The 18,859-nt window shown below is 39.1% G+C and overlaps 1 protein-coding gene across 13 annotated transcripts in view; it reads left to right on the forward strand.

Moving 5' to 3' along the window:
- ALPK1 (alpha kinase 1) overlaps window positions 1–18,859 on the forward strand; it is a 156,149-nt gene that overhangs the window by 26,346 nt on the left and 110,944 nt on the right. For 11 of the 13 annotated variants that reach the window (XM_063809742.1, XM_063809745.1, XM_063809748.1 and 8 more), the window contains exon 2: window positions 3,994–4,045. The gene's annotated coding sequence lies outside the window, so the exon portion shown is untranslated. Of the gene's footprint in view, window positions 1–3,993; window positions 4,046–4,406; window positions 4,468–18,859 lie in introns of all 13 variants that reach the window. The other 2 variants (XM_063809744.1, XM_063809743.1) reach the window with 1 other exon arrangement.

Here is an 18,859-nt window from a genome sequence, read left to right on the forward strand (position 1 = left end):
TATTGGGGTTAGTTGTTTGTGTTAAGTAGGTCGGGGCAGGCAGAGTGGTGAGGATGTCCAGCTTTAAAGTAAGGCTGAAAGAAAAACAGAAGATAGCATGTGTAGAAACATTACCAAGTTAACTGTAACATGAGTGACAGGAAGCACACACACCAAAATACACACAGGGGGGTCACAGTGTTTTTCTAAATCATTTCTGAGTACACCTGGGCATCTCAATCTAGAGGCACAAAGACTGGTCAATTGTAGTCAGACAAAGAATACTTAGCTAAATTTTGAAAACTTATACTTTTTAAAACTTCATTAGAAATACTATAGCTATACAAAGAAAAAATTATAAAATATTCATAGTGCTTATTTCTTAGTAGGATCATAGATAATTCTTATGTTCTTTTATATATTATTTTTCTCCACATTTTTTTTACAACAACACTGTTTTGCTTTCTAATGATACAATGTTTTAAAAATCTAGATTCTTTTTTTTTTTTTTTGAGATGGAGTCTTGCTCTGTCGCCCAGGCTGGAGTGCAGTGGCCTGATCTAGGCTCACTGCAAGCTCCACCTCCCAGGTCACGTCATTCTCCTGCCTCAGCCTCGCGAGTAGCTGGGACTACAGGCACCCGCCACCACACCTGGCTAATTTTTTGTATTTTTGGTAGAGACGGGGTTTCACCATGTTAGCCAGGATGGTGTCGATCTCCTGACCTCTTGATCCGCCCACCTCAGCCTCCCAAAGTGCTGGGATTACAGGCGTGAGCCACCGCACCTGGCCTAGATTCTTAAAAATATATTAAAGACAAATACAGCACGGAGACTCTTTAAGATTTTAATGATTTAAATACTTCTTTATCTAGCCCTTGTCAGAAATCTGGAAACATTGAATAGGCTGGTAATACCTCTCGTTTGCAAGCCAGGAGTTATTTGTGAAAAAGGAAGTCACAGTGAAAGAACAGAAAAGCCTTAGTTATTATGCAACAGACAGGTTTCAGAAGTCCCACAGTGTCTCAACACAGTTATCACCCCAAGTCATAGTTGTCAGAAGAAAACCTTGTTAAGACTACAGCTGCCCATGCACAAATTGAAAGTGAACGGGAGGAAACCAAGCAGTTCCTTCCAGCCAAGTTCCTTCCACAAGGCATGGCCCTTCCGGTAACCCCAACTGCTCCTATTCAGCCTCTTTTGAATGCCCAGCTCATCAAGAGTTGGCCTTTCATTTCACTCTGCTGACAAGGTTCAGTCATTAACAAAGGCCAACCAGGGGTTCAATGTGAACTCAAGTGCAGATATCAAGTTACGGTTGAAAATATGCATCTGAAGTTTAAGGTGAAGTTTGGGCTGGAGACAGGAATTTGATGATTACCAATAAATATGTGGTATTTACAACCATGAACTGAATGAAATCACCGAGGAATAGGTTTAGATGGAGAAAGGAAGATAGTTTGAGACTGAGCCTTTGCATACTCCAACATCAAGAGATCTAGAAGAAGAGGAGGAATCAGCCAAAAAGACTAAGGAGTGATCAGTAATACAGGAGGAAAACCAAGAGAGTATGGTTTCCTGGAACACAGCAGAGGAGGGAGGCTTTATGTCACATGTTTTTGGCACATCAACTAAGATAAGGAGTAAGAATTGACTGCTGGAGGCCGGGCATGGTGGCTCACGCCTGTAATCCCAACAGTTTGGGAGGCCGGGGCAGGTGAATCACTTGAGGTCAGGAGTTCGAGACCGGACTGCCCAACATGGTGAAAACCCATCTCTACTAAAAATACAAAAATTAGTCGGATATGGTGGCAAATGCCTGTAATCCCAGCTACTTGGGAGGCTGAGGCACAAGAATCGCTTGAACATGGGAGTTGGAGGTTGCAGTGAGTCAAGATTGCCTCATTGCACTCCAGCCTGGGTGACAGAGGGAGACTCCCATCTCAAAAAAAGTAATAATAAGAAGAATTGACGGCTGGATTTAGCAACATGGAGTTGATCAGTGACTTTGACAAAATTTGTTTCAGTGGCATAATGGGACAAAAGTCTAATTAGAATGCGTTTAAAAGAGAATGGGAAGAGAGAGATTGGAAGCTCAAGTAGAGACAATTCTTTCAAGGAATTTTGCTAAAAAAGACAATAACTACTGATGAAAGTGAGATGAAGAGATTTTTCTTCTAAGATGAAAGAAAGAATGGCATATTTGTAAACAGATAGGAATGAGCCAAAGGAGAGCAAAAGCTTGACGATGTAAAAGATTGAGAGAGGAAGAGGAGAGAAATGCTGCTGCCCTTGAATAGAAACACAGGTGGACTTAGTGCCCAAATGGAGTGCTTGGTTTTAGATAAGAGCATGGGTGGTCCCTCTCTGATAGCAGAAGGGAAGACAGAGTATGGGATGCAGCTGCTGTTAGATTCGTAGAAGGGAGTGGGAGCCTGTGGAAGTCCTCGTCTGATGAGGATGAGGATGGAGGAAGAAGAGACAGCGTGAAATAGTCACCTAAGTGAGCAGAAGGTAAACGGATCATAAAAGTACAGTAAGGGTTCAGGAGTAGGATCCATAGAGGTCCCAGTGGGATTTTAGGATTGTTGGATTTTGGAGACTAAAAGGGGACAAGATGGGTAGTAGTGAATAGCGAGAGAGATTCGTGAATTTGAAAATCTGGAAGAGTTGCTGTGATTGATGATAACAAAATTTAGGCTGTATGACCATGGAAGTGAATGACTGAGGTTGTGTCAAGGATAACATCTTTGGAAGAAAGGATTTCAAGGAATGGAGAGTCCTGGATCATCACATGATTATTGAAATATCCAAGAATAAGAGTGGTTTGGAGAGACCAAGTGATCCAGGAGCCAAAATGGCCTGAGAACTGGCAGCTGATAGCAACAATGAAGGGCAGTGGGATAATAGAATCTGGTGACATGAATTCCAAAGGTGGGGATAGGAGTGTGTGAAAGCAAGGTTTATAAGTGGCAGTTAAGAACAGGAGACCTCGACCTAGGATGGTGGTTTAGGGGCTGTAGGAGAATAAGCTGGCCTTTGAGAGGGTTATAGGAGAGTTGAAAAATGTAAATTACTGGGAAGAGTAATCCATTGCCTTTTTTTTTTTTTTTTTTTTTTTGAGACAGTCTCACTCTGTTGCCCAGGCTGGAGTGCAGTGGCCTGATCTCGGCTCACTGCAACTTCCACTTCCTGGATTCAAATGATTCTCCTGCCTCAGCCTCCTGAGTAGCTGGGATTACAGGCACGCGCCACCACACCTGGCTAATTTTGTATTTTTAGTAGAGACAAGGTTTCACCATGTTTTGGCCAGACTGGTCTTGAACTCTTGACCTCACATGATCCGCCTGCCAAAGTGCTGGGATTACAGGTGCAAGACACTGTGCCCGGCCACATTGTCATTTTAATATACAATAAAGTAGTAATTATTATTGCAAACTTCTTTAGCAACATTTTTGTATAAATAACTGGGGGATTCCCATTTTTCTGGCAGGCCCCAAAAGTAGTAAATAGACTTTTTTAAAGTCAGTGGATGAAAGTTGCAGAACTCCAGGAGATAAGATGTCAACCCCAGAGGTTTTTCAACAAAGTCCTTTTATTTCATGCATAATAAAATTATCAGATATGACCACCACTGATAGTTTGATCCTCTGATGGTGAGTTTTCTCTCCTTTATGGTTGAAGTTTAAGGAGAAATTTGAAGCCCTTTCCCCTATTTAAGGGAGGGAGGAAACCAAAAGAGGTTTGTCCCCAGTCAAGCACTCTGGACAGGATCTGGTCTCCCTTGATGTAACATTCCTCTTCCTTTTATATCTAAAGTGATGAACAGTGATGATACAATTGTAACTTCTCTGCACTCATTTGCAACTCAGGAACTTGATCTTCCTGTTCCCTTATCCGATGTTTCGAATAGCAAGCATGCAACAATGCTTGTGACATAATGCAAGAAATACAGTAGAGATTATTCCATCTTCTTATAACAAAGTCCTCTGTTTTATGTCTTTTTCTTAACTAGGAAGTTCTTCTAAATCAGGAATGGATTGAAATCTAATGAACCGAAACTTTGGGTAAGTTTTCATATGAAACTTTTGAGTTAAGTTATTTTTTCCTAACTACATAGCAATACGTAGTCATTGTAGAAAATAGGAAGAGGAAAATAATAGAAAAGTACCACTTTAGAGGCAAACATTCCACATTGTATTGTATTTCCTTCTGATTATTCTTCAATACTTTTTTAAAATTGTGGTAAAATACACATAATATAAAATGTACCATCTGAATTATTTTAAGTGCACATTTCAGTGGTATTAAGTACACTCACATTGTTGCACTGCAATAACTACCATCCATCCACAGAACTCTTTTTTATCTCACAAATTTGAAACTCTGCATCCGGTAAACAATAACTCCCATTTCTCTCTTCCCCAGCCCCTGGCAAACACCATTCTCCTCTCTGTGTCTATCAATGTGACTACTCTAGGTACTTCATGTAAGTGATATCATGCTGTATTTGTCCTTTTGTGACTGGCTTCTGTCCTCAAGGTTCATCCATATGTCAGAATTGCCTTCCTTTTTAAGGTGGAATAATATTTTATTGCATGTACATACCAATTTTGTTTCTCCATTCATCCGTTCAGTGGACTGCTTCCATATTTTGGCTATTACTAATCATGTAATGGACATGGGTATATAAATATCTTCTTGAGTTCCAGCTTTCAATTCTTTTGGGTGTATGTAGAAGTAGAATTGCTAGATAATATGGTAATTCTATTTTTATCTTTCTGAGGAACTGCCGTACAGTGACAATACTGCATAAGAGTTCTGATTTCTCCACATCCTTTCCAACATGTTATTTTCTGATTTTTTCATGGCAGCCATCTTAATGGGTGTGAGGTAGTGTCTCGTTGTGCTTTTGATCTGCATTTCTGTAATGATTAGTGATGTTGGGGACTTTTTCTGTACTTATTGGCCATTTGTATATCTTCTTTGGAGAAATGTCTATTCAAACTTTGCCCATTTTCTTTTTCAAGCTTTGTCTGCTTTATTCCACTACGTTAAGTAAGGCAAAACAGTAACCTGTCATTCATAAAGATCAAGGAATGCCTCCCATTCCCAAAAGGAACCAAAAAGGATGTTTCTTCACAAATGTGCATGACATTTATCATTATGCTTATAAGCACTTTAAACAACAACAAAAAAACTTTAGTGGATGAATCAAATAACAGATCCAAATTAACTTAGCTTTAAGTTTCCAAAATTGTAGTTTCAAATGCTAATGCTTTGCCCATTTTTTAATTGGGTTGTTTGATTTTTTTGTTGTTGAGTTACAGTTGTTCTTTATATACTCTGGATATTAACTCATTGTCAGATCCATGATTTACAAATATTTTTTCTCATTTCATAGGTTTCCTTTTCACTCTGCTGATTGTGCCCTTTGATGCCCAGAGTTTTCAATTTTGATGTAGTCTAATATATCTATTATTTATTTTGTTGCCTGTGCTTTCCATTTCATATACAAAAAATTACCAAACCCTATTTCATGAAGCCTTCCTCCTATGTGTTCTTCTAAGAGTTTTCTAGTTTTTACTCTTACATTTGTGTCTTTGATCCATTATGAGTTAATTTTTGTATGTGGTGTTGTAAAGTAAGGGTCTCACTTCATTCTTCTCTATGTGGATATACAGTTTTCCCAATACCGTTTGTTGGAAAAAACTATTCTTTCCTAATTGGATGGTCTTGGCACTCTTGTTGGAAGTCATGTGACCCTATATATGATGGTTTATTTCTGGGCTTCTTATACATCGATGGTCTATACTACTGTTTGGATTACTATGGCTTCATTGTAAGTTTTGAAATCAGGAAGTGTGAGTCCTCCAATTTTCCTTTTTTTCAAAATTGTTTTAGCTATTCCAAGTCCCTTGAGATTCTATATAAATTTTAGGATGGATTTTTCTACTTTTGGAAGAAAATGTCAGTGGTTTTCGATGATTTTTTACAGAGTTGCTATTACACTGTATGAACAGTTTTATATTTTGCTTCGTCTTACTTAAAATTATTACATATATATACCATTACAAAATAAATGTTACTTATTATCCAAGCACTTCACAAACATACTTTACAGTGACTACATAAAGGAAATGTACAAATGGAAGTATAATTGAAAGGTCTGAAAATATGCCTCAAACCACAAGACGTGTGTATACTTTAGATACTATCGTCATAAAAATGAGAAGAATTTGATTCAAGACATTTCAGGGTATTAGGATGTGATATTTATACTAAGTGAGTAGAAAGGTATTAATAAACAATTGTATTAGTTTAAAAGACCTTTTTAAAGTATATACTGACACTACTTTTGACTAACTACAACTCTGGGAATCATTTATTTACTCAACAAACATTTATTGATTCTCTATAGTTTCTGAAGTTCTGGGAACCTAGGTATGAATTAAATAGGGTCTTCACCCTCGGGGGAAGGAAATAAATGCTGAAATTTAATGAAATTTTCATGTGTCATGAACTTTTACTTGCTTATTAAATCTTTGCCTCAGTCCTATGAGGAAGTGGTGTTAACTCCATTTAAAGATGAAGAAACGAGTGTTCATTTCAGAAAAGCTGAGCTACTTATTGAAGGTGACACAGATAGTGAGTGTCAAGGCTAAGTGATTAGCCCAGGGTCATTCGCCTCCGAAGCTCATATCCTTTTCACTCCTCCAGGTTGCTTCTGTCACTTATGACCTAACATGGAAGACTGGAGTATATGCAACTACCATGACAGCAATTAATTCTGCCATATTAGAGTCAAGAAAGTCTTTAGAGAAGCACCTTTATAACCTAAGACTTGAAAACTGATGAGTTTATTAGATAAAAATGGGGAGAGGAACATTCATTCATTCATTTATGTGTCCATTCACACAGCTTCTACAGTGTGCTAGTCACAGCATGAGAAGCTGAAATGAAAAAAATGAGTGAGACACTGTGGTCACCCACAGAAGTCACAGTCTACTGGAAGACAGTTAAGTAACTGAATTATGACAGAGCATGATGTTAGACTCTGCCATACTGTTGAAAACAGAGTCCTGGGGACACCATTCCAGAGTACTAAGGGCAAGTTCACAGTGGCAGAAGCAACACTAATGGCAGGTAGTGCTGAGCATGGCAACTTGGACCCTCCACGCCAAGTTCAGGAGTTTGGGTTTCATCCTATAGGCAACAATGAGCCAGGAGTTTCTAAGTAGGAAAGTAACACCGTCAGTTCTGCTTTCTAAGAACCTATCTGGGCAGCACATGAAGCATAAAGAATGGGAACTGGGAAAGAGACAAGTGGCAGGAAGACCAGCCTGGAGGCTAGTGGTCCAAACTAAACAGGGAGAAACCCTGAAGCAGGCAGCAAGAAGAGAGACTGAGAAGCAAAGACCATACTTATGAGGTGAGGTTGGCAGCTTTGTTGCCTATAGGGTGTGTGCTGAGAGTAAGGAAGAATACAAGAGAACATGACCAAAGACTTTGGGGTCATGTACATGTTCAGAACCAGCATTGTTTGCAAGTTATGGACCCATGGAGCATTTAATAGATAAGGCTCTTTTGCATTAACAGTATTTCTATTTAGTCATTCTAAAATGACTATGTGTCTATTTTTATACCAACACCATGCTGTTTTGGTGACTATGGCCTTATAGTCAGAAAGTGTGATGCCTACGGATTTGTTCTTTTTGCTTAGTCTTGCTTTGGCTATGCTGGCTCTTTTCTGGTTCCATATGAATTTTAGAATTATTTTTTCTAATTCTGTGAAAAATGATGGTGGTACTTTGATGGCAATTGCATTGAATTTGTAGATTGCTTTTGGCAGTATGGTTATTTTCACAATATTGATTCTATCCATCCACGAGCATGGGATGTGTTTCCATTTGTTTGTGTCATCTATCATTTCTTTCAGCAGTATTTTGTAGTTTTCCTTGTAGAGGTTTTTCACCTCCTTGGTTAGGTATATTCCTAAGTAATTTATTTTTTTGCAGCTATTTTAAAAGGGGTTGAGTTCTTGATTTGAATCTCAGCTTGGTCACTGTTGATGTATAGCAGAGCTACTGATTTTGTGTACATTAATTTTGTATCCTGAAACTTTACTTAATTCATTTACCAGTTCTAGGAGCTTTTTGGATGAGTCCTTAGGGTTTTCTAGGTATACAATCATGTCATCAGCAAACAGTCACAGTTTGACTTCCTCATTACCAATTTGGATGCCCTTTATTTCTTTCTCTTATCTGATTGCTCTGGCTAGGACTTCCAGTGCTCTGTTGAATAGAAGTTGTGAAAGTGGACATCCTTGTCTTGTTCCAGATCTCAGGGGGAATGCTTTCAACTTTTCCCCATTTGGTATGATGTTGACTATAGGTTTGTCACAAATGGCTTTTATTACCTTATGGTATGCCCCTTCTATGCCAATTTTGTTGAGGGTTTTAATTATAAAGAGATGCTGGATTTTGTCAAATGCTTTTTCTGCATCTATTGACATGATCATGTGATTTTTATTTTTAATTCTGTTTATGTGGTGTATCACATTTATTGCCTTGCAGATATTAAACTATCCCTGCATCCCTGGTATGAAACCCACTTTATCATGGTCGATTATCTTTTTTATATGCTGTTGAATTCTGTTAGCTAGTATTTTGTTCTGGATTTTTGCATCTATGTTCATAAGGAATATTGCCCTGTAGTTTTCTTTTTTTGTTATGTCCTTTCCTGGTTTTGATGTTAGGATGATATTGACTTTATAGAATGATTTAGGGAGAATTCTTTCTTTATCTTTTGGAATAGTTTCAATAGGATTGGTACCATTCTTCTTTAAATGTCTGATATAATTCAACTGTGAATTCATCTGGTCCTGAACTTTTTTTGTTGGTGGCTTTTTAGTTACCATTTCAATCTCACTCCTTGTTATTGGTCTGTTCAGAGTTTCTATTTCTTCCTGGTTTAATCTAGGAGGGTTGTATACTTCCAGAGAGTTATTAATCTCTTCTAGGTCTCCTAGTTCATGTGTGTAAAGGTTTTCAGTAGCCTTGAATGATCTTTTGTATTTCTGTGATATTGGTTGTAATATCACCCATTTCTTTCTTTCTTTTTTTTTTTTTTTTGAGACGGAGTCTCGCTTTGTGGCCCAGGCTGGAGTGCAGTGGCGCGATCTTGGATCACTGCAAGCTCCGCCTCCCAGGTTCATGCCATTCTTCTGCCTCAGCCTCCCCAGTAGCTGGGACTACAGGCGCCTGCCACCACGCCTGGCTAATTTTTTTGTATTTTCAGTAGAAACGGGGTTTCACCGTGTTAGCCAGGATGGTCTCGATCTCCTGACCTCATGATCCTCCCGCCTAGGACTCCCAAAGTGCTAGGATTACAGGCGTGAGCCACCGAGCCCAGCCAATATCACCCGTTTCTTTTCTAATTGAGCTTACTTGAATCTTTTCTTTTCTTGGTTAATCTCACTAATGGTCTAACAATTTTATTTAACTTTTCAAAGAGCCAGCTTTTCATTTCATTTATCTTTTGTCTTTTTTGTTTCAATTTCATTTAGTTCTGCTCTGATCTTTGTTATGTCTTTTCTTCTGCTGGGTTTGGGTTTGGTTTGTTCTTGTTTCTCTAGCTCCTTGAAGTATGACCTTAGATTGTCTATTTGTGTTCTTTCACACGTTTTCATGTAGGTATTTAATGCTATGAACTTTCCTCTTATCACTGCCTTTGCTGTATCCCAGAGGTTTTGTAGGTTGTGTCACTGTTATCATTCTGTTCAAAGAATTTTTAAATTTCCACCTTGATTTTATTGTTGACCCAACAATCATTCAGGAGCAGGTTATTTAATTTCCATGTATTTGCATACAACTATAATTTTAATCATTGATATATTGAAACATCATAGATTTTGGGACAGTGGATTAGTGAGTTTTTTCCTAAGACAAAATTCAAAAAGATTAATGGATCTTTACTGAAATGAAATTCAAATACGAGTATTTGTCAGTTGCATAATATGCACTGCTATTTTAATGTTCCACAAAATTTTCCATTTTTACAGGCCATTACTGAGTCTTATAATTTATTTAGACCTGTTCTGTTGTGTAGAGTGTCCCATTTGTTTTCATTAGTAAGTATAAACACACTAGTTAAAAGTGAAATTGCTTACACCTGTACTGGTAAGTGCCACCAGTAGAGGGCGGCAGTGAGGCACTAGAAAGAAGAACCAACTTACTGTCAGAAATCGCAGAAAACCGTCAAGATGGGGGTTGATGTGAATGACGGCAAACATTTGTTGGTGTTGGCATCCTCATTAACACCCAGATTGGCTTATTTTATGGGCCAGAAGCTTTGACATAAACATTGTCACAGAATTTTCAGATAATCTGATAATGTACTTATAAAGCAAATTTCGTGGAAATTTCTGGTAAGACTGATGAGAATCAACATTAAGAGATATTCTAAAAATTTTACATTATTTCAAAGAGACAAGAGTATGAATTAAAATTAAGTATGTTGTTCTTGTCACTTCAAGAGTGTAGGCAGAGAATTTAATACTTTAGAGATGACAAAAGGCATCTTACCTTCTTTGAACACTACAGATATCCCTGAAATAAAAAGAAATATTTCCAACTTATCAACAGTAAGCAATGCACAGGATTAATCAACAAGATAGGTTACCCAGATTTAGCTTGCATCTGCTTTTATAAACATTTAACAACAACAAATATTTTTTGAGCACCTACTATGTGCTAGGAGTTATTCAAGGTACTGAGGTTATAGAAGGGAACAAAACAAACTCATTTCCTGCCTTCTTGGAGTTTAAATTATAGTGAGGAAGACAGATATTAAACAAAGTTGCATAATTAATTCATTAGTTACAATGGAGAAAAACAAAAAATAGGAAACAATCTACCACAGGGCCCCAGATCAATGAGTTTGGCCTCAAATCAAAAAGGGAAAATTAAGTGAAATTGAAATAGGACTCAAGAACGAATTAAGTTCTTAATATCCATTTATGTCATTTATTTCCCTTAAAAATAAATAAAATAGATAAGGTAAAATTAACAGATTCATGGAAATAACATTACTAAAGAGTATTTGAGTAGCTGCTATACAGCAATAAAGTATTTTGCCAACGTAAAGTGTTGTTAAAATGCCCCATGCCTGCCTGAGCACCTAAACTTGATTAAAGTCTGTGTCAGTCATCAGCCCAGCCACAGCCACCCCTGAGAACCTGGACTTCCTGCTGGCCACAGTCACTTTCTACAAGGTCCCTCTGTGTCTTTGCTCTTGCTGTGCCCCACATCTCACCACATCTGTCTGATGTGCATCTCTTCACACTGCCATCCACCCCTGCTCCTCAGAGCCTACCCCTTTCACTTCCACTGTCTGGAGCCCTACCCATCTTTCAATGTCCTAGTCCGTCTTCTAAGCAAAGCGTATCTTAACTAAACCTCCTTTCCCTGTATAAAAAATCATTATTTTTTTCCTCAAAGTGGTAAATTAAACTACAAATCACAATCATTCTTTGCCCATTCTTTGCTTGGAATTTTGCTATATCTGAGCAGATTCAGTCTTTTATTTCAGACCTATTTGCCTGTCATCTCTAGTAAACCGTGAGCCCTAAAATTCCAGAACTATGTCTAATTCATCCTTATATCGCCTTACAGATCCTGGCAGATAGCAGGTATCCAGAAAATTTTGGTTAATTTGCATTATTGGTGCCACAAATCTTAATCTTTAACAATTTGATTTTTTTGAAAAGCATGGAATTGGTAATACACAGGCTATACGTTTTGGACAACATAGAACACACAAAAAATAAATGTATGTCAAATAAAGTTGCCATTTTTGCCTTTATCCTATTTCAGTTAAGATGAATATTTAGGAAATTACATAAAATTTTACTCTGTGAGAGGCTCATCTAGGAGTGAGGCAATTCTTGGAAAATATTAAGTTTGTCAGAGTCTGTAATTTGCTTCTACTCTCCTTATAAGCTAATGAGCTAGCCTGTTATTTCATGGATTTTGGCAGACGGCATGAAACTCCTGAGACAGAGACAAAAGGTTTTAGTACCCATAGTACATCAAGCAGCATGAACATCATGCTGACATCTGCTCCTCATGTCCTCCAAGTCCCACTGGAGTAGTAGTGAGTGGGCCAGTGGATGCTGTGCATGCAGTCAGTGGGTTTGTCTCTATTGCAGCCAAGGAACACTGGGCTTAGGGAGCCCACTGCTTTTATAAAAAGCCTGCTCTTGGCCAGGCGTGGTGGCTCATGCCTGTAATCCCAGTACTTTGGGAGGCCAAGGCGGGCGGATCACGAGGTCAGGAGATCGAGACCATCCTGGCTAACACAGTGAAACCCCGTCTCTACTAAAAATAGAAAAAATTAGCAGGGCATGGTGGCAGGCGCCTGTAGTCCCAGCTACTGGGGAGGCTGAGGCAGGAGAATGGCTTCAACCTGGGAGGCGGAGCTTGCAGTGAGCCGAGATCATGCCACTGCACTCCAGCCTGGGTGACAGAGCAAGACTCCATCTCAGAAAAAAAAAAAGAAAAAAAAAAAAGCCTGCTCTTTGCCCCAGTGAGGGACATGACCTCATTCCTCAAAGATGCTGCAAATTCTAATAAATTCCCAGGTAAGGAGAGGTTGGCCTGGCTTTTTTTGTTTGTTTGTTTGTTTGTTTTGTTTTGTTTTGTTTTTGTTTTTTCAGACAGGGTCTAACTCTATTGTCCTGGATGGAGTGCAGTGGCACAATCATAATTCACTGCGACCTCAAACTCTTGGACACAAGAAATCCTCCCTCTCAGCATCCTGAGTAGCTAAGACTATAGGTATATGCCACCACTACAGGCTAATATTTTTATTTTTATTTTATCTAAGGTTCTCGCTATGTGCCCAGGCTGGTTTCAAACTCGTGACTTCAAATGATCATCCTGCCTCAGCCTCCCAAAATGTTGGAATAACAGGTGTTAGCTACTGCACCAGGCCTGATCTCTCATTCTTGACATACACTGCAAGAACTTGCAGAGATGCCCAGAGCTTGTGGTAGATTGTCTGTCCCAAAAATATTCTGCGAAAGTAAGAATTGTAGTTACCCTGGAACATCAGAGGGGTTCAATAAATATTTGTTGAAGCAAATTGATTAATTAATGAGAAGAAGGAGAGTCACTGAGGAACCAAAAAAAGGGGGGGGCAAATAGAGTGAATCCCTTGAGGGAATAGTTTCAAATTTCAGACCTGATAAGGAGGAAAAATCAGAAGAATAACAAAAGCTAAGACATTGTAGGCTACTTGGCTTTATAATAAAATATCTAAGCACATTACTTCATGGAAAATGAATCTAGGACTCACTATACAAAGTAATCACTGATGAAGTTCAAATAATCTAAGGTAATGCACCTATCTCCCTAAATCAGCATTGCAGTAATCACAGCTCTTTATATATGCAGGCTTTTGGCACGTACCAAATTTCTTTGAAAACTTTAGACACTATTCCCATTTACCAGCCATGATTTTTTTCCCCAAATTTGTAAATTGAACTACAAATCAAAGATCATATGAATAAATATGGTCAGACTTAAACAGTTCCTTAGAAATGTATAGTTAAGCAAATGAAATATCGTATCCTCTCAAGATTCCCTTGAAGGGCAGGAATTAAGCTGAAATATTTTGTGATGGTATTAGAAGTGAGGGACTTGAGGCATATTTAGGACATTCAAATTCAAAGTTGAGACTGGTGAGTAGAGTTCACATTTACATTGATAATTGTAAATACTCCTTCTCCGGACCACTGTAGCCCTCGTGTCTATAAAACTTAAGGGGTAATCATACAGCATTTTGTTATCACACATCTCAACTTTTAGCCTCCCTGCCCCCCTTTTTCCTGGATGCCTTCCAGTCTTCATGAGCCACTGCTGTAGTATCACTGCTCTCCATCTGCTGCTCTCATAATTGGAGATTGATTGCCTCCAGGGTTCACAAATGTTTCAGGCAACCTTAAATGATTTGAGTTTTTAAGCAACTATGAATTTTTCAGGCACTCCAGGGAAGGCCTTGTTTTAAGATTTATAATTCCCCTCTTCTCTTCTGTCCCTTCTACCCTCCCAAAGGATTTCACCCAGGCTTCCCTAAGGCCCTGAGTGAGAGGCTGTGTGAGCGAGCAGTGCCTTACTCAAAGCCTCCCCTCACACTCAAACTGGTGTCTCTGGCTGAGCCATCAAAGCCTTTCCTACCTCAGCATGAGTGCCTGGCCTTCCTAGGGCTCTTTCCCCTTTCCTCAAGTTTATGGAAACCATCATCCCTTTATCTTTGAAAGTCTTTGCAGTAGAGATGATCATCATTTCTTTCACCAGTCAGTTTTTCCTTCCCAACATCCCATTTTTACATAATTTATTTTTCCTTGACTTGAGATTGTCCACGCAAACCTCCCTGCTACAAGCCCCTTTGCTGTACACCTGATTAAATGCTGGAAGGAGCAAGCCATGCGTTGTGCTAAGATTTTATCTTTAAACTAAGGACGCTGCAACTGAGTTAGTTTCTGTTAAATGCTTGAGTCAAGGGGTCATGCAAAGCCATCATAAATAGATCAGATAAAGATGGTCTACAGAGAGAAATGAAGCAGACCTTGTCTGTTTCATTTACATCTGTAGGTACTCTTGCCCCACCTACCTAGCATGGTGCCTGACACATAGTAGGCATTCAAGTCTTAATGGAATGAATAAATCAGACTGTGGAGAGAGAGAAAGAAAGGGAGGCAGGTTTCCACTAACAGCTTTCCATTTCCTTGTTCTAATCCCACATGAGGACTGTCTGCATTTCCCATCCTCATGTCCATCAATACATTCCCCTTTATGCCAAAACTAGTTTGAGTGTCTTTAATTTCCTAATGGTCTTCTTAAAAGGCAACCTCCAAAGAAAAATGTGACAGAACTCCAACTTGAGGGTGCTTTTGCAGAGCAGGCCTTAGCCCCTATGTGTACATAAATCTAGGCATTGTTGATTGAACAGGGATTCATTTAGAGCCCATAGGGAGGACTCCAAATGAATAGAGGTCTGATCAGGAGGCATTTGCCAAGTTAAGCTCCAGGAAGAGGAGGAGTGGGTTACAGTTTCACCTTGGACTTCTGGAATGCTGCTGGACTAACGTGGTGGTGCAGGAGGCTTCTCTGCATTTCTGCCTGTACCCTCAGTCACTGTGCAGTAGATCAAGAAGGGTCATTCTTTCCTACTCAGTGAAGCAGTAGGGAGATGGGCCCTGCCCAGGAGAGTATATTTCAAAGTGAGGGGGAGAGGGTAGTTGAAAAGCCATAGGCAGTCATTCTAGGTTTGAAATATAGAAAAATAAAATATTCAGAGACAGTGTGGTGAATTTGTTCACAGTGCAGGTTTGAAGGGAGACAGATCTGCGTTCCAACACCAACTCTGCAACTTACTGACAAGCTCTGTGATCTTTAATAAACTGCATCACCTCTTGTAGCCTCAGATTTCTCATCCACAAAATGAGAATAACAAGACTTCATAAATTTGGCATAAGTAATAAACATATGTAAGTTGATAGCAAGCTAAGTGCTCAGTAAATGGTGGGTATTGTTAGGATTGTTAGTGCTTTTGTAATAAAAACATTAGTGAAAAGTGTTTTTTGTTTTGATTTTTGAAGAGACAGGGTTTCATTCACTCTGTCACCCAGGCTAGAGTGTGGCAGTGTTATCATAGCTCACTATAACCTTGAACTCCTAGGCTTAAGGGATCCCCCCGACCTCAGCCTCTGGACTAGCCAGGACTACGGGTGTGCACAACCGAGCCCTGATAATTTTTTAAAATTTTTTTTGTAGAGATGGGGTCTCTACAAACTATGTTGTCTAGGCTGGTCTCGAATTCCTGGCATCAGGTGACCCTCCTGCCTTGGCCTCCCAAAGCACTGGGATTACAGCTGTGAGCCACCAGGCCCGGCCAAAAGTGTGATACTTTTATGTTAACAAAGAAGAGTGAATTTTTCTAACAAGTTAAGAAATATGGCACTAAAACATATACTTAATAGCTCTTTTTCACTATTACCTTTTAACCCTCAATCCCTGAGTGGTAATGTAAAAGAAGAGTGCAGTCAATATCTAACAAGACAGTAGTTACACAGTAATAGTCATCAGTTGTGGCATCAATCAAGAATTAGTAGTATCAACTCCCTGAATAGGAGGCACACGTGAATTCTCATATACAATCTTCTGAAGACCTTAAAAGCAATTTGTAAATGATATGACCTGTAGATGGCGAACTTGGATAGGGGGAATATTAAGCAATGACTAAAAAAGAAAGCAGTGGTTTTTGTTTTGTTGATGACAGGACTTAGTAAAGTCGATACATTAATAAGTTCTCTTTATGACCACAGGCCCAAAGATTCTTAGCTGACACACCAGGTTCCTTCTGTCTGTGGGCAAGAGCCCACTCGCAGTCATGCCCACTGTTGTGGGACTAGACTGCATTAGCTGCTGGTAGAAACGTTTTGGTTCTGTTCACACTGGCTGCTAGTCACTGATACAAGAGCAAGAAGTATCAAATGGGGAAGGTAAATAGCTTTCCTGGAAGTCTCTTGGCGGGGTACAGAAATGCATACGTAACACTACTTAATTATCTGACCACATCCTACATGTCCAAAGTATCCACATCTTTTGATTTAGATAAATAGTTATACTCTCCCTTGCTGCTTGTTGCCATTGTTGAGTATTTGTTCTTCACACTGCCAAAGGCAATCCTTTAGGGACCAATTACCATCCTTTATTGACATCATTTCACTGGCTGACAGAGACTTCTGGAGTGCCACACTGGGCATTCAGGACTCCTAAGAAAGCTCTTTAATACTTTTGTGTAATCTCTATTCCTTACATGAGAAATATGAATCTTTTTTCCTTAAAATTCTACTTTGAAGTACTAGTTTTACTGTCCCGGGTCACAATTGCATATATGTGGATTTGTGGGAAAATTAGTGTGACTTCCAAAACTGTGCCTGCTCATGCAGTGGCCTGGGATGTTTTGTTGATTCTTTCAGCTGTGAAACAGCCCAGCATCCCACCCAACATGATAGATTGATGACCTTGTACTACATTATAAAGCAGGGTCATTATCCCCAGAGAGCCTCACAGCTTGTGGGTCAGGTGAAGGGACGTCACTAGGCTTCCACAGTGCCTCTGCTCCGTCATTTATCACAAGGCTGTAATCATTTTCTGCACATTGGCCTCCCCACAAATGTGTGCTTCTAGAGTCCAGAAACTGTGCCGTTTTCATCCCTTTACCCTTCACATTGTGAAGCACTGGCATATAGTAGGTATTTATGAAAATGTTGAATGAATGAAAGAATAAATATACATGCTTGGGAAGAACAAGAAGGCAGGAAGGAGGAAAAATCAGTTTAGGGGAGAAAAAGAGGAAAATAATCCAAGCACTTACGGAGAATTGTACCCATATTAGACAAACATTATTCCTAAACAATAGAAAAAGAGAAAAGCTGAGTAGATTGTGTATAGTCCAATCCATTTATTTTTACCAATCAAACTCTGAAGAGACTGACTTATAACTGAAATGCTAGTTCACTGTTACCAGTGAAGAACACGTCTTTCTAGAAACTACAATGTTTGTGTTCACTGAGAACATTACCCCTGCCCAGACCCACGTATTTCACTTCTTTATTTCAAAACAAAGAAAGCCCTTGGCTCTCAGGATGAGGCCATTTTGGTTTTGGGGTAGCTTGTAAAAGCCATGAGGTTCCAGTTAACCTAAAATATGAAAGTATAAAAGTTATCAGAGAATTCAGAAATCATAAGATGTTATCTAAGGGTTGATTTGGATTTAAAGGCACCCATTAGTAGAAGGCAGACTTTAGGGGATGGGAGTGAGGAACAATCAGAAATAGGCTCTGGAAGACAGTCCAAATAAGAGCAGCAATCCATTACCCCATGGCACTGCTCATGAGGTTGACAATGGGCCATCTGACATGAAATCACAGCAATGGTCAAGGACATGAAGACACACACAAGGGTGGGAGGGGTATAGGCCTGTCATGTCTGTACATGGTAAGTACTCAATAAATACTGGTCGAATGAACAGGCTACTGTGTGACTGAGTTGCTAAGGGGAAGCCACAAACTACTTCACTAAAGGCGCAGTTTATTTACTTACTTACGTATTTACTTAAGTACATATGAAAAGGAATTGAAGTGACATGCACTACTAAAATGTACAAAAATCCAATGTAAGGAAAAGTTAAATTGAAAAACGCTGATTAGAAACCATTTAGAATAAATGAAGAGAGCAGCTTGGGTCCTGGAAACCTGTGTTGAATGAATCATAAAGTAGAGCTTACAGAAAGTTCTGAGCTTCCAGACAACCAAGTCAAAAGAGGAACAAGCTGGATTTGTACATCTTTCATTAGTTAGTAAAGGGGTGTATATAAGTTCCTCTGTAAATGAAGACTTATTTTTGGAACTTAATTCCAAGAAGAATTTATTGCATGGACACTTAAATAAGAGAAAGGAGACATTTGGCAACAGTTTTATAAAAGTACCTACGTGTCATTTACAGCCTAAGCTATAAAGGTAATCACCACCAGTGTAGCCTGTATAAATTAATACACAACAGGGAGAGGGGAAAAAGGAAATGGGTTAAGGTATGAACATATGCACTACCACCCAAAGAGGGAAATATGAATGTTGGCTACGGTCCTTGTTTTTGCAACTGGTTAAAAGGCTAGAGTTATAATCTACTAAATCTAGTACTCCCAGTGATGTGAGAGGTTCCACTTCTGCTTCTTCCCTTTGATTCCTGGACCCATGTGGCCTGTCCTTGGGTGAAACAAGACCATATATTGGTTGTTGATTCAGAGCATAT

This window comes from Pan troglodytes, chromosome 3, assembly GCF_028858775.2.
Source record: "Pan troglodytes isolate AG18354 chromosome 3, NHGRI_mPanTro3-v2.0_pri, whole genome shotgun sequence".
In the NCBI taxonomy this organism is placed as follows: Eukaryota; Metazoa; Chordata; class Mammalia; order Primates; family Hominidae; genus Pan; species Pan troglodytes.